The 21,870-nt window shown below is 40.1% G+C and overlaps 1 long non-coding RNA gene across 2 annotated transcripts; it reads left to right on the top strand.

Annotated features, from left to right (window-relative positions):
- The first annotated feature begins 562 nt into the window (after window positions 1-562).
- LOC115896569 lies at window positions 563-21,835 on the top strand. 2 transcript variants are annotated; one of them, XR_004056486.1, is made up of 3 exons: window positions 563-791; window positions 18,725-18,817; window positions 21,384-21,835. It is a non-coding gene; the product is annotated as an uncharacterized LOC115896569 (long non-coding RNA). The 2 variants fall into 2 exon arrangements; XR_004056487.1 differs by having other exon boundaries at window positions 20,481-21,835.
- The last annotated feature ends 35 nt before the right edge of the window (window positions 21,836-21,870 follow it).

Here is a 21,870-nt window from a genome sequence, read left to right as displayed (position 1 = left end):
GGTCAGAAAAGTCAGGAAACTCCCCTTAATGCTAGAACAACAAGGTTACCTGGAAAGTCCCTAGCAGGGCAAGTGACCGTTTGTGGTTTGGTCAAAGGGCGGGAACCAATAAACACTGACTAATGTTTAACTTTAAATGTCAGCCAATTGTAAACCTACAACTGTAAAAATTCCCAGTGACTCTGTAACTTGCTGTAACTTGTTTGTGTCTGACTATAAAAGACGGCTGAACACCGAGCTCGGGGTCTCTCCCTAGGATCTGATACCTAGCTGGAGGGAACCGAGTTCGAACTCGAAATAAAGCGATCCCTGCCGCTTGGCTTTGTCTCTGGACTCTGGTGGTTGCTTTCAGGTCATCGCGGGTCTGGGCATTACAGAAAGGAGATTAACATTTGAGCCAGTGAACTGGGAGATGCAGACCCACCCTCAATCTGGGTGGGCACAATCTAATCAGCTCCCAGCATGGCTAGAATAAAAGCAGAAAGAAGAACATGGAAAGACTAGGCTGGCTAAGTCTTCTGTTTCATTTTTCTCCATCTGTTTTCTTCCTCCTGCCTGGATGCTTATTCTCTTTCTCCTGTGCTGGATGCTTCCTGCCCTGGAACATGAGACTCCAAGTTCTTCAGCTTTTGGATCCTTGGACTTACACCAGTAATTTGCCAGGGACTCTCGGGTCACAGACTGAGGGTTGCACTATGAGCTTCCCTACTTTTGAGGTTTGGGGATTCAGACTGGCTTCCTGACTCCTCAGCTTGCAGATGGCCTATTGTGGAGTTTCACCTTGTGATCGCGTAAGTCAATTCTCCTAATAAACTCCCCTTCATATATACATCTATCCTATTAGTTCTGTCCCTCTAAAAAACCCTGACTAATATCCAGGTCTCCCTATTTCTACCTTGACTTCCTGACCTAAAGACCTCAGGACGCTTCTGTGCACTGATATATCTGATGGCTCAACCTGCCCTTGCTGGCTTTCTTCCCTCTCCTTTTTCTGATTCATACCTAAGAAGTGTTAGCCTGCTGCCAGCCGTATGTGTGACAGTATCACTCATGCTCTTACTTGAGTCCCTTAGTAGTCATAGTTAAAACTCATTTTTATGTTCCCACTGCCCTAAAAAGTTTAAAAATCTCATTGTACTCAGTTTGCAACATAAAGCCACTCACAAACTATCTTTACCTAAAAAGTACCCAAATGATGGTACCACTCCTTAACCAGCACCTTTTCTATCAGGTGTCTTCTCCAGGCCTGGTAGTCCTCTGCATCCTTAAAGGGCTCAATCACACGTTACCCTTCCTAAAAGTCTCACCTCATATTTTGAGTTTACTTCCATCTTTGCTTTTCCACTTCTCAGCTTTAATGAGATATTGGCTCACATCATGATTAACTGTTGCTGATTAAGTACAAAAAGCAAGAAGATGAGTTTGATGAGATAGAAAATGATAGATATAGAGAAAAGAAAATAGTGAGCCAAGCTAGGAATTAGACATACTCCCAAGCAACAAAACAGAGCAATTGGGACAAGCCTGATTATCAATGTATATTTCTACAGTTATATAAGCTTGTGATAAAAAAGAAAGGAGTAAACTATGCAGTTATGTTTATAATTCTTTTCAGCTTATTTATAGTTAAAGATATGGACAGTATGAAAACCGAATAGTTTAAAATCTAGATTTCCTTTTACTCTGTTTATTTTAAATATTGCTAACCAATTCTTTCACCCACACACCCATAGTGTTTTTGGCCCTAGCAACCTAGATTTCCTTCTTGCATTAAGGTTACACCACTTGGATGTTTTGAAGTAAGAGATCTATCTGGGATTACAAAACTGTGAGCAAAGCACCCAGGTACTGTTTGCCATGTAGACAATAAAAACTAGGAGCCAAAAACAAAAATAGCCTCTTCTTACTGCTGAAGTAAAGGTGTTTCATAATCCATATAGACTTGGTTATAAAAATACTTTTTTCAAGCATCACATTGTCTCATGATATGGACAATAGAATATCCTTGGGTCACAAAGAATTAGTTTACTGTCTTTTTTAGGTAAACTTAGTATCTACAAAAGACCACAAGGTAAAATTTCTGATGCTAAAACATGATGAATTAAAGATATGATGCAAAAAAAATTTCCTTGTTAAAAAAAAAAATTGTAATAAAGCCTGAAAATGCAGTTTGAATGCATTCACCGCATTCCATGAGAAATCAACAGAGGCCCATATCAAAGCACATCTTGACAAATATTTGGTTTATTGGGCTAAAGAAAACATTTTAAAAGCGTTGAGGCAGGAGGAAGAAAACCGGCTACCTACAAATAATAAAAACTGGACTGGCCCAATATTTAACAACCAATTGTATTTTGAAAGGAAAATTCAGTAAGCTAATAATTTGGTATCCTAATCACTTGTCTTTCATACATAAAGAAAACATAAAGATATGCTCAGATGCATAAAAACAGGGTCTTACCTGAGGATACACTCAAGCCAATTGAAAGAAAAATCAAAGTGAGGAACTAAATTGAGAAAGACATGAAATAAAATTGATTTCCATACTTAATTTGTACCCAACTTTGGGAATTCAGTTTGATTATGGACCACATTAAAGAATGAAACTCCACCCTATAGTGCCTCCCTCAAATGTTTCTCTTCTGTTTTTTACTCTTAATTCCAGAAAATATGTTTATTCAGCCTTCTCAAAAATGCAGGGAAAAAGGCCAGAAATTATAAATCACCTTCCCAAAAATTGTACAGCAATTCACAGCAAAGAGAACAACATTAAATACTTAAATAATTTGCTAACCTAATGAACTTATTATCCTCCAAAAGGAAATAGAAACCACAAGTCTAGCACTAAGGATTTTTTTAAAAATATAAATAATGTAAAACTTAGAAATGTAATGAAAAATCACTATTATCCAAAGCAGAAATTATAGGGCCTGGAAAAAAATGTGTTATATCCCTTGAAACCTCTAATATTCATTTACATATCCATTTTACATATCCATTTAAGCAGGAAAAAGATCTATTACCAAAATTATTGAACTTCGGATGCTGGCCACAAGCACTCAATTTGGGAGCTTCTGTTGTTATTCAACATGAAACCACCCAATATAATTGGAAAGCATTGTAGTATAGAAAATACTTCTCATCTGTGGGGAAAAATAGAATTTATTTGCAATTGTACTGTTCCTTTCACTGATTTTAAGGAGGGAAAACACAATTTGGATTAGCCAGACAGATGGGGTCATATCACTCCTCAAGCTATTTATCAAAGTTCTATGGCAGGAAAAATTTCTATTTAAGAAGCAAATTATTTGTAAATGAGTGTTTTCTTTTGTTTTGTTTTGTTTTGGCAGATGCCAAAGCCATATATGTAACTCTTGAGAAGAGTCCTTTTTTTTTCTTCTAAAAAAGATGACTCTCTGTCTATGGTTCTCTCTTGCCCTTTTAAGAAAGGTACCGGCTGGTACAATAATGTCCATGATGAGAAGAGTAAGAAGATTGAATTATCCTGAAACCTCTCAATGAGGGAGAGGTATCCAATCACCTCCTCGCACTGCTCACAGGGACCAAGAATCATATAGGAAGGACCAACAAGAGGCTGTAGCTGTCCCAATGAATGGACAATTAGAACAACGAAGAGCACTTACAGAGAAAATCTGTTCTACTCCAAAGCCAAGACTTTAAACCCTAACTACATTTTTATCAAAAACTTAATGGAAAAATTCATGTAATATTGCAAACTGTAAGCTTTAGAATCAGAAAGACCTGAATTTAAATCCTCAGTATCTATGCCTGGTATATAATTTGGGCAAATCATCTTTTGCTTATTACCCTGTTTGCTCATTGGCAAAATGAGGATAATAATACCTGTCTCATAGAGTGCTTGAAAAAATTTGAGTAAATACATGTAAACCATATGGTTATTCTATAACTATTATTAATGATGTGCTCAGATTCACTTAGAAAGAAGAAGAAATTAAGGGGTTTATTATCTGAAGTATACAATAATATAAACCAGTAAACATTATAGACCTGCTACGTGTCCTTCAAGGTTTTGGATGCCATAGAATAGGTAAATGTTACATTTGCCACATTAGTTAAATAACACATTTCTTTTTCTTTTTTTTTTTTTTTTTTTTTTGGAGACAGACTCTCACTCCATACTCCATCACCCAGGCTAGAGTGCAGTGGCATGATCCCAGCTCGCTGCAGTCCCCACCTCCCAGGTTCAAGTGATTCTCATGCCTCAGTCTCCCAAGTAGCTGAGATTACAGGCCTGCGCCACCATGCCTGGCTAATTTTTGTATGTTTACTAGAGACGAGGTTTCACCATGTTGGCCAGGCTGGTCTTGAACTCCTGGACTCAAGCAATCCGCCTCCCTCAGCCTCCCAAAGTGCTAGGATTAATGGCATGAGCCACCATACCCAGCCAAATAAAACATTTCTGAGGATGATAAACTAAACTACAAGCACTAGAAAAAGTGAAAAGGTGAGATCTCTATAGAAGGCAGGGAGGTAAGAATTAGGAGCTGAGCCTTAACGAATGAGCACATGGGAGAAAAAAGTAAGAGACGATACAGCAATACACAGAGGGAATCGGGGTGTAGGGTGTGTATGGATGTGAGAGATACAGAGAGAAAGAAAAAGGACTGTATCTTGGGTTCCCAATGAGTGCCAGTACTGCATTAATTGCTTTAGATAGTAATAACATTTAATCATCAGAATAACTCTGCAAGGTATTATTCCATTTTACAGAGAGGGAAACTGAAGATCAGAGAAGTTAGAATGCAGAGCTTTTAGTGACACAGTCAGGATTTGAAAAGAGGTCTGCCTAATCCGATCCTTTAATTTTTTTCAGTACCGTGTTTGTCAAAGTAAAGATAAGCATGATCATTCTGGAGTGCAGTGATTCTGTTGAGGAAAAAGTGCTTTTACATTCAGAAGCCTCTGAATGTCCATTTTGTGACAAGATTCTAACATTTCTTTAATTCCAAAATTGAGGTAAATGTCCTATTGCCCGCTCTCTTTGATGTGTAGGAATTTAGCTCTTTTCCCTATAGGCAAAACTTGCAAAATTTTCAGGAACCCCTGGAAAGCCAACAATTCCCATCACATACAAAATTCCCTTCCCACCTACCTCCAAACCCCAGTATATTCTATTTCTCACTCCAGGAGGAATTGATTTTCATTGGTATTCATTTGAAGTAGGGAAGGTCATGATTTAGAACACTGAAAATGTGTTGTCTAAAGAGCACAGTTTGTATCTTACTTCAGAGAGAAGATCTTTAAAGATGCCTTGGCTTAGCTGACTTTTCTTACCCTCCTGGTCCAAGAAACATCCTCCAGGGAGAAAGTCAATTTCAAATCTGCACACTGCAGAGGCTATGGGGCAGTCAATTGCAGAATGCAGATCAGCCTGTGTCTTCTTTTTTGAGATAAACAGAATCTGGGAAGAGTGTTGAAGGAAAACTTTTTGAGCAATCCTCATAGCAAGGGTGTCAGGTTTTAGCGAGTTTTTTTATTGTGTGGCAAATACACAATTTACTAACTTGCCTGCACCATTCTATTATGCAACCAGGAAACAAGGCTCCATGCGCATCTAAAAACCAGCATGTTACATTTGAAAGCCAGCCTGACTCTAGCCTATATCCCTACTAAGAGAATGTATTTTTTAGTTCCCAGGTGCTCCCCAAGCTTTGAATGTGATATGTAAACATTCTAAATTAGTCTATTCATTAAATAGTTTTTTATTGCAAAAGTGTGTCTGTGACAGGAGGTTTGTTTTTTAAATGGTGTGTATGGAGAAATTAATTATTTGGCAGTTTCCTGAGAAAGAATGCAGTAGAATCTGGATGTGTTTAAAGTATACTTACTCATACACAGATATCATCAAATCATGCAGTGCTCCATATATCCCCTCCTAACATCTCAAAAAGCATCAACTCTTTCCATTTTATAATGTACATTTTTTTATATTTTATTTTTTATTTTTTTATTTTTCTTATTTATTTTTTATATTTTATTTATTTATTTATTTTTATTTTTTTTTATTATACTTTAAGTTCTAGGGTACATGTGCATAACGTGCAGGTTTGTCACATATGTATATTTGTGCCATGTTGGTATGCTGCACCCATCAACTCGTCAGCACCCATCAATTCATCATTTATATCATGTATAACTCCCCAATGCAATCCCTCCCCCCTCCCCCCTCCCCATGATAGGCCCCAGTGTGTGATGTTCTCCTTCCCGAGTCCAAGTGATCTCATTGTTCAGTTCCCACCTATGAGTGAGAACATGCGGTGTTTGGTTTTCTCTTCTTGTGATAGTTTGCTAAGAATGATGGTTTCCAGCTGCATCCATGTCCCTACAAAGGACACAAACTCATCCTTTTTTATGGCTGCATAGTATTCCATGGTGTATATGTGCCACATTTTCTTAATCCAGTCTGTCACAGATGGACATTTGGCTTGATTCCAAGTCTTTGCTATTGTGAATAGTGCTGCAATAAACATACGTGTGCATGTGTCTTTGTAGTAGAATGATTTATAATCCTTTGGGTACATACCCAGTAGTGGGATGGCTGGGTCATATGGTACATCTAGTTCTAGATCCTTGAGGAATTGCCATACTGTTTTCCATAATGGTTGAACTAGTTTACAATCCCACCAACAGTGTAAAAGTGTTCCTATCTCTCCACATCCTCTCCAACAACTGTTGTTTCCTGATTTTTTAATGATTGCCATTCTAACTGGTGTGAGATGGTATCTCATTGTGGTTTTGATTTGCATTTCTCTGATGGCCAGTGATGATGAGCATTTTTTCATGTGTCTGTTGGCTGTATGAATGTCTTCTTTTGAGAAATGTCTGTTCATATCCTTTGCCCACTTTTTGATGGGGTTGTTTGTTTTTTTCTTGTATATTTGTTTGAGTTCTTTGTAGATTCTGGATATTAGCCCTTTGTCAGATGAGTAGATTGCAAAAATTTTCTCCCATTCTGTAGGTTGCCTGTTCACTCTGATGGTAGTTTCTTTTGCTGTGCAGAAGCTCTTTAGTTTAATGAGATCCCATTTGTCAATTTTGGCTTTTGCTGCTGTTGCTTTTGGTGTTTTAGACATGAAGTCCTTGCCCATGCCTATGTCCTGAATGGTACTACCTAGATTTTCTTCTAGGGGTTTTATGGTATTAGGTCTAACATTTAAGTCTCTAATCCACCTTGAATTAATCTTAGTATAAGGAGTAAGGAAAGGATCCAGTTTCAGCTTTCTACTTATGGCTAGCCAATTTTCCCAGCACCATTTATTAAATAGGGAATCCTTTCCCCATTTCTTGTTTCTCTCAGGTTTGTCAAAGATCAGATGGCTGTAGATGTGTGGTATTATTTCTGAGGACTCTGTTCTGTTCCATTGGTCTATAGCTCTGTTTTAGTACCAGTACCATGCTGTTTTGGTTACTGTAGCCTTGTAGTATAGTTTGAAGTCAGGTAGCGTGACGCCTCCAGCTTTGTCCTTTCGGCTTAGGATTGTCTTCGCAATGCGGTCTCTTTTTTGGTTCCATATGAACTTTAAAGCAGTTTTTTCCAATTCTGTGAAGAAAGTCATTGGTAGCTTGATGGGGATGGCATTGAATCTATAAATAACCTTGGGCAGTATGGCCATTTTCACGATATTGATTCTTCCTATCCATGAGCATGGTATGTTCCTCCATTTGTTTGTGTCCTCTTTTATTTCACTGAGCAGTGGTTTGTAGTTCTCCTTGAAGAGGTCCTTTACATCCCTTGTAAGTTGGATTCCTAGGTATTTTATTCTCTTTGAAGCAATTGTGAATGGAAGTTCATTCCTGACTTGGCTCTCTGCTTGTCTGTTACTGGTGTATAAGAATGCTTGTGATTTTTGCACATTAATTTTGTATCCTGAGACTTTGCTGAAGGTGCTTATCAGCTTAAGGAGATTTTGGGCTGAGACGATGGGGTTTTCTAAATATACAATCATGTCATCTGCAAACAGGGACAATTTGACTTCTTCTTTTCCTAACTGAATACCCTTGATTTCTTTCTCTTGCCTGATTGCCCTAGCCAGAACTTCCAACACTATGTTGAATAGGAGTGGTAAGAGAGGGCATCCCTGTCTTGTACCAGTTTTCAAAGGGAATTTTTCCAGTTTTTGCCCATTCAGTATGATATTAGCTGTGGGTTTGTCATAAATAGCTCTTACTATTTTGAGGTACGTTCCATCAATACCGAGTTTATTGAGCGTTTTTAGCATGAAGGGCTGTTGAATTTTGTCAAAACCCTTTTCTGCATCTATTGAGATAATCATGTGGTTCTTGACTTTGGTTCTGTTTATATGCTGGATTATGTTTATTGATTTGCGAATGTTGAACCAGCCTTGCATCCCAGGGATGAAGCCCACTTGATCATGGTGGATAAGCTTTTTGATGTGCTGCTGAATCCGGTTTGCCAGTATTTTATTGAGGATTTTTGCATCGATGTTCATCAGGGATATTGGTCTAAAATTCTCTTTTTTTGTTGTGTCTCTGCCAGGCTTTGGTATCAGGATGATGTTGACCTCATAAAATGAGTTAGGGAGGATTCCCTCTTTTTCTATTGATTGGAATAGTTTCAGAAGGAATGGTACCAGCTCCTCCTTGTACCTCTGGTAGAATTCAGCTGTGAATCCATCTGGTCCTGGACTTTTTTTGGTGGGTAGGCTATTAATTGTTGCCTCAATTTCAGAGCCTGCTATTGGTCTATTCAGGGATTCAACTTCTTCCTGATTTAGTCTTGGGAGAGTGTAAGTGTCCAGGAAATTATCCATTTCTTCTAGATTTTCTAGTTGATTTGCGTAGAGGTGTTTATAGTATTCTCTGATGGTAGTTTGTATTTCTGTGGGGTTGGTGGTGATATCCCCTTTATCATTTTTTATTGCATCTATTTGATTCCTCTCTCTTTTCTTCTTTATTAGTCTTGCTAGCGGTCTGTCAATTTTGTTGATCTTTTCAAAAAACCAACTCCTGGATTCATTGATTTTTTGGAGGGTTTTTTGTGTCTCTATCTCCTTCAGTTCTGCTCTGATCTTAGTTATTTCTTGCCTTCTGCTAGCTTTTGAATGTGTTTGCTCTTGCCTCTCTAGTTCTTTTAATTGTGATGTTAGGGTGTCAATTTTAGATCTTTCCTGCTTTCTCTTGTGGGCATTTAGTGCTATAAATTTCCCTCTACACACTGCTTTAAATGTGTCCCAGAGATTCTGGTATGTTGTATCTTTGTTCCCATTGGTTTCAAAGAACATCTTTATTTCTGCCTTCATTTCATTATGTACCCAGTAGTCATTCAGGAGCAGGTTGTTCAGTTTCCATGTAGTTGAGCGGTTTTGATTGAGTTTCTTAGTCCTGAGTTCTAGTTTGATTGCACTGTGGTCTGAGAGACAGTTTGTTATAATTTCTGTTTTTTTACATTTGCTGAGGAGTGCTTTACTTCCAATTATGTGGTCAATTTTGGAATAAGTGCGATGTGGTGCTGAGAAGAATGTATATTCTGTTGATTTGGGGTGCAGAGTTCTATAGATGTCTATTAGGTCCGCTTGGTGCAGAGATGAGTTCAATTCCTGGATATCCTTGTTAGCTTTCTGTCTCGTTGATCTGTCTAATGTTGACAGTGGAGTGTTGAAGTCTCCCATTATTATTGTATGGGAGTCTAAGTCTCTTTGTAAGTCTCTAAGGACTTGCTTTATGAATCTGGGTGCTCCTGTATTGGGTGCATATATATTTAGGATAGTTAGCTCTTCCTGTTGAATTGATCCCTTTACCATTATGTAATGGCCTTCTTTGTCTCTTTTGATCTTTGATGGTTTAAAGTCTGTTTTATCAGAGACTAGGATTGCAACCCCTGCTTTTTTTTGTTCTCCATTTGCTTGGTAGATCTTCCTCCATCCCTTTATTTTGAGCCTATGTATGTCTCTGCATGTGAGATGGGTCTCCTGAATACAGCAGACTGATGGGTCTTGACTCTTTATCCAGTTTGCCAGTCTGTGTCTTTTAATTGGAGCATTTAGTCCATTTACATTTAAGGTTAATATTGTTATGTGTGAACTTGATCCTGCCATTATGATATTAACTGGTTATTTTGCTCGTTAGTTGATGCAGTTTCTTCCTAGCCTCGATGGTCTTTACATTTTGGCATGTTTTTGCAATGGCTGGTACCGGTTGTTCCTTTCCACGTTTAGGGCTTCCTTCAGGGTCTCTTGTAAGGCAGGCCTGGTGGTGACAAAATCTCTAAGCATTTGCTTATCTGTAAAGGATTTTATTTCTCCTTCACTGATGAAACTTAGTTTGGCTGGATATGAAATTCTGGGTTGAAAATTCTTTTCTTTAAGAACGTTGAATAATGGCCCCCACTCTCTTCTGGCTTGTAGAGTTTCTGCCGAGAGATCTGCTGTTAGTCTGATGGGCTTCCCTTTGTGGGTAACCCGACCTTTCTCTCTGGCTGCCCTTAAGATTTTTTCCTTCATTTCAACTTTGGTGAATCTGGCAATTATGTGTCTTGGAGTTGCTCTTCTCGAGGAGTATCTTTGTGGCGTTCTCTGTATTTCCTGAATTTGAATGTTGGCCTGCCCTACTAGGTTGGGGAAGTTCTCCTGGATGATATCCTGAAGAGTGTTTTCCAACTTGGTTCCATTTTCCCCCTCACTTTCAGGCACCCCAATCAGACGTAGATTTGGTCTTTTTACGTAATCCCATACTTCTTGCAGGCTTTGTTCATTTCTTTTTCTTCTTTTTTCTTTTGGTTTCTCTTCTCACTTCATTTCATTCATTTGATCCTCAATCGCTGATACTCTTTCTTCCAGCTGATCGAGTCGGTTACTGAAGCTTGTACATTTGTCACGTATTTCTCGTGTCATGGTTTTCATCTCTGTCATTTCGTTTATGACCTTCTCTGCATTAATTAGTTTAGCTGTCAATTCTTCCACTCTTTTTTCAAGATTTTTAGTTTCTTTGCGCTGGGTACGTAATTCCTCCTTTAGCTCTGAGAAGTTTGATGGACTGAAGCCTTCTCCTCTCATCTTGTCAAAGTCATTCTCTGACCAGCTTCGATCCGTTGCTGGCGATGGGCTGCACCCCTTTGCAGGGGGAGATGCGCTCTTATTTTTTGAATTTCCAGCTTTTCTGCCCTGCTTTTTCCCCATCTTTGTGGTTTTATCTGTCTCTGGTCTTTGATGATGGTGACGTACTGATGGGGTTTTGGTATAGGTGTCCTTTCTGTTTGATAGTTTTCCTTCTGATAGGACCCTCAGCTATAGGTCTGTTGGAGATTGTTTGAGGTCCACTCCAGACCCTGTTTGCCTGGGTATCAGCAGCAGAGGTTGCAGAAGATAGAATATTGCTGAACAGCGAGTGTACCTGTCGCATTCTTACTTTGGAAGCTTCCTCTCAGGGGTGTACTCCACCCTGTGAGGTGTGGGGTGTCAGACTGCCCCTAGTGGGGGATGTCTCCCAGTGAGGCTACTCAGGGGTCAGGGACCCACTTGAGCAGGCAGTCTGTCCGTTCTCAGATCTCAACCTCCGTGTTGGGAGATCCACTGCTCTCTTCAAAGCTGTCAGACAGAGTCGTTTGCGTCTGCTCAGACCTTGGCTGCTTCCCCTGTTGTTTTTTTAGCTGAGCCCTGCCCCCAGAGGTGGAGTCTATAGAGACAGGCAGGTTTCCTTGAGCTGCTGTGAGCTCCACCCAGTTCGAGCTTCCCAGCGGCTTTGTTTACCTACTTAAGCCTCAGCAATGGCGGGCACCCCTCCCCCAGCCTCGCTGCTGCCTTGCGGTTAGATCGCCGCAGACTGCTGTGTTAACAATGAGGGAGGCTCCGTGGGCATGGGACCCTCCCGGCCAGGTGAGGGATATATTCTTCTGCTGTGCCCGTTTGCTTAGAGCGTGGTATTGGGGTGGGAGTTACCCGATTTTCCAGGTGTTGTGTGTCTCAGTTCCCCTGGCTAGGAAAAGGGATACCCTTCCCCCTTGCGCTTCCCAGGTGAGGCGATGCCTCGCCCTGCTTCAGCTCTCACTGGTCAGGCTGCAGCAACTGACCAGCACCGATTGTCCGGCACTCCCTAGTGAGATGACCCCAGTACCTCAGTTGAAGATGCAGAAATCACCGGTCTTCTGTGTCACTCGCGCTGGGAGTTGGAGACTGGAGCTGTTCCTATTCGGCCATCTTGCTCCGCCCCCCTATTTATTTATTTTTTGAGACAGAGTCTTGCTCTGTTGCCCAGGCTGGAGTGCAACGGTGCTATCTCAGCTCACTGTAACCCCCGCCTCCCAGGTTCAAGGGATTCTCCTGCCTCAGCCTCCCCAGTAGCTGGGATTACAGGCACATGCCAACACGCCCAGCTAATATTTGTATATTTAGTAGAGATGGGGTTTCACCATGTTGACCAGGCTGATCTTGAACTCCTGACCTCTGGTGATCCACTCGCCTTAGCTTCCCAAAATGCTGGGATTACAGGTATGAGCCACCTTGCCTGGGCCCTATAATATAAATATTTTTAATTTTATATAATTAAAATTATTTTTTATAATTTTATAATTATATAATTATATAATTTTATAACTTCTATAATTGGGCCAACCTTCGCTGTCACCAATGCTGGTCAGGGCCATGAATATTCATGCAGAATACTTTTCTAAAAATCCCATGGAGTGAATATCACTTATTTTTCCTTTCCCCAACATTTTCCCACTCTGACTAGAATAATTCAAAACTTTGAGCTGGGCATCAACAAGATTACAGACATTTCTATGTTTCTGTTGCAATAAGTGGCCAAGTTTGAAGCTTACAGGACCTCCTTTCTAAGTAAAGTTGCTGGAGAAGCAAGAAGCTTTCCTGACCTGAGCTCCACTCAAGTGGTAAACAAATAAAGGTGATCCAAGAAGTGAATGACCAAAAACCATAGATCAAAGACACTAAAAGAAGAACAAACCTCTAGCCTTGGAAAAACAGTGCTATTTATTAAACACATGTACCAGGCATATTTGTTTTGCAAACATTAGTTTAATCTTCACAACTGCATGAGGGCAGCATCATTATTATCCATTTTTCATAACTGAGGAAAGTGAGGCACAGTTAGTAGGTAGTGGAACCAGGATTTACACCAGGCAGTCTTGACTCCAGAGACTGCATTGTTAGCCACTATGCAAGCTGTGTTACTGATGGTTCTCCAGAAACACAACCAATCAGTGACATACTAGTATATGAAATACATTTACTATGAGGGATTGGTGATTATGGATGATTATGATTATGTAATTATGGATTACATGATTATGGAGACTGAGAAATCCCATGATCCGAGAGCTGGAGGCCCAGGAAAGCTGGTAGCACAGTTTCAGTTCAAGCCCAAAGGCCTGCAAGCCAGTAGAGCCAATGGTGTAAGTCCTGGTCCAAGTCCAAAGGCTTGAGAACCAGGTGTGCTAATGTCCAAGGGCAGGAAAATAGGGAGGGCCCAGCTAAGCATTCACCATTCCTCTGGCTTTTTGTTCTTTTCAGCTCCTCAGCAGGTCGAATGATACCCAACCACACTGGTGAGAGTAATCTTTACTCAGTCTAATGATTGAAATGCTAATCTCTTCCAGAAACACCCTCACAGACACACCCAGAAATAATGTTTTGCGAACTATCTGGGCATCCCTTAGCCCAGCCAAGTTGAAACATAAAATGAACCTTCACTCGAGCTCATGTCTTTCTATTCCTTTCTAGCCTCTAGGCCCCATGAGATCAAAGACTTTATCCATTTTCTTCATTTGTGTGTCTCTAAAATCCTAGAACAGTGTCTGGCAAATATTAGGTGCCCAATGAAGGTTCCATTATTTACTTATATAAGTATATGATGAAAACATGAATAAATGGAATTCCCAATCTAGCTTTTCCCCCTTGATCTTCAAATATATTGGGTATAGGAAACAGGCTATTCTTAGGTGCATGAAAAGCACTATCAAGTGAAAAATCCCTGCCCCAGCTGTTTCTCTGATGTGGACCGAGACAATGGACATGTACAATAGAAATGCCCTCTTCACCCCACCCTCATGGATATCTTTTTTCTGTTTTATATATAGCCCTGACTAGCCTCTAATGTATAATTTCCTGGCACCATTTTTTTCTACCATTTAACTAAATTGAATTTTAGGGCAAATGAAAAGAAAACAATTTTGCCTCTTCACATTTATCCATCGTCTCTCAGTGTGAGGTCCATGGAAATTCTGCTTCAGAACCAAGTGAGATACCTGCTGGAGATGGGGTTTCAGGGTCCTGTTTCAGACCTTCTACATAAGAATCTCAGAGCTTGGGGCCCAAGAATATGAATATATAATCAGCTTTCTTTTTTTTTTTTTTTTTTTCAGACAAATTCCCACTATGTCACCCAAGCTGGAGTGCAGTGGCATGATCACAGCTCATGGCAGCCTCCATCTCCCAAGTTCAAGCAATCCTTCCACTCACTGCAGCCTCCCAAGTAGCTGGGACTAGAGGCATGCAGGCACCACTATGCTCAGTGAAGTTTTTTAATTTTTTTGTAGAGATGAGGTGTCATTATGTTGCCCAGGCTGGTCTCGAACTCCTGAGCTCAAGCAATCCTCTTACTTCAGCCTTCCAAAGCATTAAGATTATAGGCATGAGCAAATGCACCCATCCTTAATCAGCTTTCTATGTGATTATTATACAGACTTGTTTTTGGCAAACACAAGAAGAGATTATCAAATCTCTTCCACCACAAAAGAGGTTATAAGCTCCTTTTTAAAAAAGCCCCTAACACCGGGCACCAGTATTTCAGGAAATCTCTCTTGAGATTAGCCTCTTTCCCCTGATGCTGAACCTGTTTACTCTCTCCCAATGTCTGATGTCTCCAGTTTCTACCCTGTTGCTTCCCACGTGTTTTCAAATTCTGCCCAACTTCCCTAGGGCAATCCTTTGGCTCAACTGTGTGTCTGACTTGACTTCAGCTTCTCTCCTAGATGCTTGCCGTGTGGCCTTCCTTGGTGGTCCTTGAGCAGTACTGTCCCATCCTATACCTGGCTTTGGCTCGTGGAACCCCAGGCCTGTCCAACTCCTGGCCCCCATTTCTAGGGTAAGAATTTGAACATCAGTGAACTAACCCATATCACTTGGGAAGCATCCCTTCTCCCAAATATTGTTATTCAAAAGAAAGATATCATAGGACTTAAGAATACAGATTCTAAAGTCAGACAGAATCTATATCTCAGCTTGACTGCTTAGTAGCTGTGAGGTTGAGCAAGTTATTTTTCTTCTCTGCTCCCAGTTTCTCCATTCACAATAGTACCTCCTTCATAGGATGGTTGTAAGGATCCAATACATGCTTTTAGAGCACTGAAACAGTGTCTGGCCCACAGTAAATACTCAGTAAGTGTTAGCTGCTGCTGCTGCTGCTGCTGCTGCTGCTGCTGCTGCTGCTGCTGCTGCTGCTGCTGTTGCTGTTATTTATGCGAAATATGATTCCAGGAGCATCCAAGGACAGACTTAGAGTTGGGAAACAGATACCATGAATATGAACTCTAAGGGGAAATCAAAGAAAAAAGAGTTCTATCTCCCTGTCTTGCTGCATGTGCTGTGTGAATAAGGGCAGATTTATACATATAAAAATGATCTTCTTTTCTCCCAATGATGTTAGCAGCACAATTTTCTTCCTCTTTAACTCCTTAAATACAAAAGCTACATCCTAAAGACTTTATATCCCCCTTTAAGACGTGAAGGGGTCCAGAATAAGTTACTATGGCATCAAAATTACTTTGAACTGAAGGCACTTGAGTTCCTAAAATCCTTTATCTGCCTAGAAGCAGATCCTCTCAAAAGAACTAAAAAGAACTTTATTGTCATAAGTCCTCTCCCTGGAACCCTAACCTTCTCTTCTTGGAGAGATATGTCAGCACCACACCCAGACATCGTCAGAAGTTATTACATCTTCCGTTCTCTCTCTCTCTCTCTGTTGCTTACACACACACACACACACACACACACACACACACACACACATGTATGCACACATACGTGTATTTTTAAATGTATGCAATATTCATAAACAAATGCAGTCGAGAGCAGTGGCTCAAGCTTGTAATCCTAGCACTTTGGGAGGCTGAGGCGGGCGGATAACTTGAGGTCAGTAGTTCTAAACCAGCCTGCCCAACATGGTGAAACCTCATCTCTACTAAAAACACAAAAAACAAACAAACAAACAAAAACACAAATGTATAAGAATACAGCAAGAGTACTGTCTGCTAGGAGAGAAAGGAAGATGGGGTGGGGAGAAAAAGACTTACCTTTATGGATATCCTTTTGAATTTTTTAAATTTTGAACCATGTACCCATTCACAAGGTATATAAATATTAAAGCAAAATGTTTAATTCATAGTCATTCCCATAATAGAAACAATAAGTATAACATTATAATATGTAAGAACATAATGAATATGTTTTGTACATTTAACATACATAAAGCAAGCAACTGCAATTCTGATGAGATCAAAGCAAAAAAGTTGCATTACTATGATACCCGAGAATTTCTTCAAAATCATAAGGGAGGGGAATGGTAACTAAAAAAGCAGTTGGTAATTGTTAAAGCTGGTGATAGGTACATAGGGTTCCTTATACTTTCATAAAGTATATAAGGGTTCTGCCTACTTTTGAAAATAACTAAAATTTTCCATAAGAAAAAGGTTTTGTTTTAAGTTTCATTAAGAGTCTATAATGAAGTAGTCAGGTTATGTATAAGGCTCTAAAGTAGATCAAATTGATCGCAGGATATGAAGCTTGTGAGGGCAGAGTAAAGGGGAAAAAAGCACTTCATTAGTATTTGGTACAAGAAACAATGGCTTGCAGGCAGCCACAGGATTTAGACTAGGCTGGAGGTGGAGGCCTCACCGAGACAGAAGGCGGTAGCACTGTTAGAAGTAACCATCTCAGATCTTTTTAAACGAAAACCACCATTCCAGTAAGGTTGTCAAGCTTCAGCAACAGTAAATAAGCCTCTTATTTTTAATTGGATCGTTCTCAGAACTTCCATGTTGATGTTCGCCTCCTGCATATTTTCAAAGACTAAGAAAAAGCTGTAAAACGATTTTCAGTGGATCTCAACAGTTTCATATCTTGAACAAATCCAGATGTTCTGATATCATAATTGCCCAACAGATTCTTCCTGCCCGTCACACAAAGATCACGACATTGCGGTAAAGAAAGAGTTTAATTGATGTGAGGTTGGCCACGCCATGCAGGGGAAAGGGTTGTTACTCAAATTAGTCTCATGAAAGGCCCATAGGCTAGGGGATTTTCAAAGACAGTCTCAGGGAATGGGTGGGGTGGCTAGGCAACGGGTGATTGCTACTGACTGGTTGGCGGTACAATCATTGGGGTGTGTGAAATGATTCTCCTGCACTGAGTGGCTTCTGGGTGGGGCCACAGGAGGAGTTGGTAGGTCCAGATAGAGTCATCATCGGTGTCAGACATACAAAAAAAATCTAAAAAGATATTAGAAAAGCTCACACCTGTAATCCCAGCACTGTGGGACGCCGAGGTGGGTGGATCACCTGAGGTCAGGAGTTTGAGACCTGTCTGGCCAACATGGTGAAACCGCATCTCTACTAAAAATACAAAACATATTCCAGGTATGGTGGTGGGTGCCTGTAATCTCAGCTACTCGGGAGGCTGAGGCAGGAGAATCGCTTGAACCCAGGAGGTGGAGGTTGCAGTGAGCTAAGATTGCACCATTGCACTCTAGCCTGGGCAACAAGAGTGAAACTCCATCTCAAAAAAAAAAAAAGAAAGAAAAAAAGAAAAAAGATTCCTCAAAAGGTGAATCTTATGTTCTACAATAGTGATGTTATCTGCAGGAATAATTGAGGAAGTTGCATATCCTGTGACATCTGGAATAATGGCTGGCAGAATTCAGGCCCCTCTATCCTCCTAGGCTCCTGGCCTCTCATTAGCTTTTCAAAGGCAGCTGAGTTTTGGGGAAGGGCTATTATCATTTAAACTATAAACTAAATGTCTTCCAAAGTCAGCTTGCCTTAAGCCCAGGAATAATTAAGGCAGCTTGAAGGATAACGACAAGAAGGAGGGTTGGTTAGATCAGATCTCTCCCACTGCCATAATTCTCTCACTGACAATTTTTGCACAGGTGGTATTAGGAATAACGCTCAAAATCCTAAGGAAATTGAACACTCAAACAAAGGATTCTTAGCAAAGCAATTTTACTTCTGCACAGAGGGGTGCTTCCTAAGCCAGTTGCCATGAGAACACACCTGAACAAACGGGCACAAGAGCCTTTATTCCTGATGCAAGTTCTGCCCCTGTACCCTTTCCCCATTGGCCGGGGTCGGGTCATGCAATCTAAACCAATCCCAGTTGGCTAAACATTTGATTTTTTTTTTTTTAGACAGGTTGGGCACGTAAAAGAAAGTGGAGGGAAAGCGGAAGGGGTGTCTGTAATGAGCCAGAAACTTCGTCCTCTTTCCAAATAAGGAAAGGAATGTGAGCTGGCACTGATAACACCTGGTACTGTGGCATGCCTGGGCATTTAACAAAGGCAAGAAGGAAAAAAGGAGAGAAATGGGAGGGTACTATGAATTAAAGAATAAAAGACTGATCAGATTATTTGAAGAGAAACCTCATCATATCCCACAGTGATTTCAAAAATTTTAAAGAATATGATACAAAAATACTATTCCTATTTTAAATTCAAGGTGCTCAAGAGTTCAACACATCCATGTCCTATGACCAACTTACTCAGTTTCTCATTATGTTGCAGTTGGATTTGAGAAACCAGGATGAACCAGGTGAGCCTACACAAAGCTTATTTGACACTGATACTTCCAGGACACAGCACCTCTTATTAGCATAGTCGAAGCAACAGAGAGGGCTTCAGATGTTGCCGCTAAGTTTTTAAAATTATCCTTCATTGCTTATTACTCTCTAAATTGTGGTTCCTTTAAAAATATAGCATTTTCAGATACAGCCTTTCCTCTGGAAAGAATTAGGCATATTCCACCATTTCATTCACACGCAAAAAGTTAAAACCAAGTATAGGCCCAGTTAGAGAGGGGAGGTTAGAAAGATCTGTATTGGATGCTTTGTTCTTCTGTTACTTCCTCCTCCCACTTTTATGTGTTAAAGATGAAAGAGCACTGGCTTTGGTTCTGCAGACCTCATTTCAAGCCCTGGCTTCTGTGACTCCCTATTTCTGTGCTTTGAAATGTTGAGTAATTAACTGGCTTTCTACTTCCTTATCAATAAATGGGGATAAAAGATCTATCCCACTAACTTTATACAGGTCTTGGAAATAAAATAAAAAGTTGCAAAATGATCTTCTGTTACATGCTGCTACATGCTGGTTCCATGCTGCTTAGGGGATACTTGGTGCCTCCTTCAGCACTCTACACCTACTTCCTTCATACCTTTCTCCCTCGTTCAGATTTCCCTCACCGTTCAGAGTTCCTTCACTTTTCTCACCTCTCAAACCACTGAGCACAGACCAGCCTCCTCTTCAGGCAATGCTAAAACTGTCCAGGCCGAGGTCACCAGTGACCTCCATCCTGTAACAATCTATTGGACATTTTCAGTCATTATCTTTTTAGACATCTCCACATAACTGACCACTTTCGTTAAAGTCTCTTCATTATGGTCTGTGCTTCATACTCCCGGTTTTCTTTACCAGCCTTTCTGACAGCTTCTTTTCAACCCTCCTTGCTGGCTTCTCTGTCTGCTAAATTTAAATGTTTTTAATTTAAGTTTCTCAAATGTTCTGCTTAAATAAGAAATTAGTAGAGATACAAGGTTGTTTTTTTTAACCTTCCTTCATGTAGAAGAAGAAGGTTCCTTTTTCTGTTTAACAGAAAATTCACAAGTATTTATACTTTTTTAAAAAACAAAAATGTACATTTAAATATTATTTCCAAGACAACACATTATTATGCAAAACTAATGAGATTTGCAGAGATTCTAGAGGTTAAAGGTTATTTTCATAGGACTTAACAATATGTGAAGTCCTAGTGTGTCTTACAAGAAGTTATGATGTAAAATAGAATCTGCCTTTCTGTAGCTACAAGAAAAGGTGGGAATTTTCTACTTGTATCACTAAGATTTCTTGCACCAGCAATTACAGGCACCTATGGGTTGAAGGCTAATGCTGGAATTCTATCAGCTCAATAAACAAAAGAAGCATGACTAAAAATGTGGAACCTAAAATGTGAGGAATGGGGGAAAGAGAATGAAATAAAATTTTTAACAAACAAAATGTTATCATTCAATGCATTGTATTTCTTTGGGCCAGATGTCTAAATATTTCAATCCCTCTGTGCTCAGTACCAGACCCCCTACTACTGTTCTTTCTCTGTACCCCTTCTCAGATGATCCCATCAATTCCCATGGCCTTCATTAACTTTTCTTTGCAAGTTACTTCCAGACTACATCTGTAACCTGACTTTTCTGGATTTCTGACAGGTATTCTACAGCCGATTGCTTGGAATCTCCTATTAGAAGACTCTCAAGCACCTCAAAATTACTATGTCTGAAACAGAACTCTTTAATTTTTGTGCCCTCTCGCCTTTCTCTTTCCTTGTCATTGACATCTAACTATGGCACCCCTCATTCATCTACAAAGTTTTTCAAAGCAGAAATCTAAGAGTCACCTTTGATTTTTGTCTTTCCTTCATGTTCCTCCAAATTTACCCACTTCAAGTTTTATCGATTATCCATTTAACTTACGTCTTCCTTAGATCACCTTTTCTTCAGCTCTGCAGCCATTACACAAGTCCAGACCATAATTGTCTCTTGCCTGGGCTATTGTAATAACCTTCGAACTGGCCTCTTGCTTTTGCTCTTGCCCTCATCCAATTCCTTTTTCCTGTATCAGTCAACATGATCTTTTTTAAAAGCATAAATAAGAATGTGTTCCCTACTGAAATCCTTTCAGTGATAACCCCTTACATTTACAAAACCATCCAAGTTCATTCCCACACTTCCAGGAACTCACAGGCTCTGCTGGCTGCCTATCTCTTTTGTCTCTTTAACTTCATTCCACCTTTCTCTCCCTTTCACTGACAACACTCGAGTCACAATAGATTTTTTCAGTTCCTCTGACATAGCAAGTTTTTTCGCATCTCGGAGCTTGTAAACACACTAGAACATCTTGCTACTCATCTTTTAAAACACTAGCACCAACTCACCCTTAAAGTCTCAACACAACAGTCACCTCTTCAGAGGGGCTTCCTCGAGCATTGTTTCTAAGGAGAATCTCCCTGTTAACCTCCCTTTGTGGCTCCCTGTTGTTTTCCCTCATGACATTTAAGTTGTAATGTATATTTCCTCTTGTTTTTCTATGTCACTGTTGGACTCATCCACAAGACTGAATGGTGGGAAGAAAAAGACCATACCTAATTGGTTCTTTACCACATACCAGCACTCAGCACTGAGCCTGGAATGGAGAAGGACATCCATAATTCATTCATAAAAACCCTGTTTACAAACAAATTTACAAATCTTAGGAGTATGTAAAGCAGAGAACACGGGTAGATATTTTTCTCTAATTTTTTAATGGTAAAAGGAGAAAAATCTTCAACTAATTTTATGGTCATAGTAATTCTTTGACATAGAAGAAGGGCTGTAAGATGTTTAGCTTCATTTCTGGCCTTTATCCACCAGATGCTAGTAACATCACCTCCCCTTGTTTGTGACAACCAGAAATGTCACCAGACATTGCCAGATGTCTACAGGAAAGGGGTGGGGGTTGGGGGAGAACCAGTTGGAAACCATTTACCTACAGAGTAAACCTTTTTTTTTTTTTTTTTGAGACGGAGTCTCGCTCTGTCACCCAGAGTGGAGTGTAGTGGCA

This window comes from Rhinopithecus roxellana, chromosome 3 (assembly GCF_007565055.1).
Source record: "Rhinopithecus roxellana isolate Shanxi Qingling chromosome 3, ASM756505v1, whole genome shotgun sequence".
NCBI classification, from domain to species: domain Eukaryota; kingdom Metazoa; phylum Chordata; class Mammalia; order Primates; family Cercopithecidae; genus Rhinopithecus; species Rhinopithecus roxellana.
This window is presented reverse-complemented; position numbering and strand designations above follow the sequence as displayed.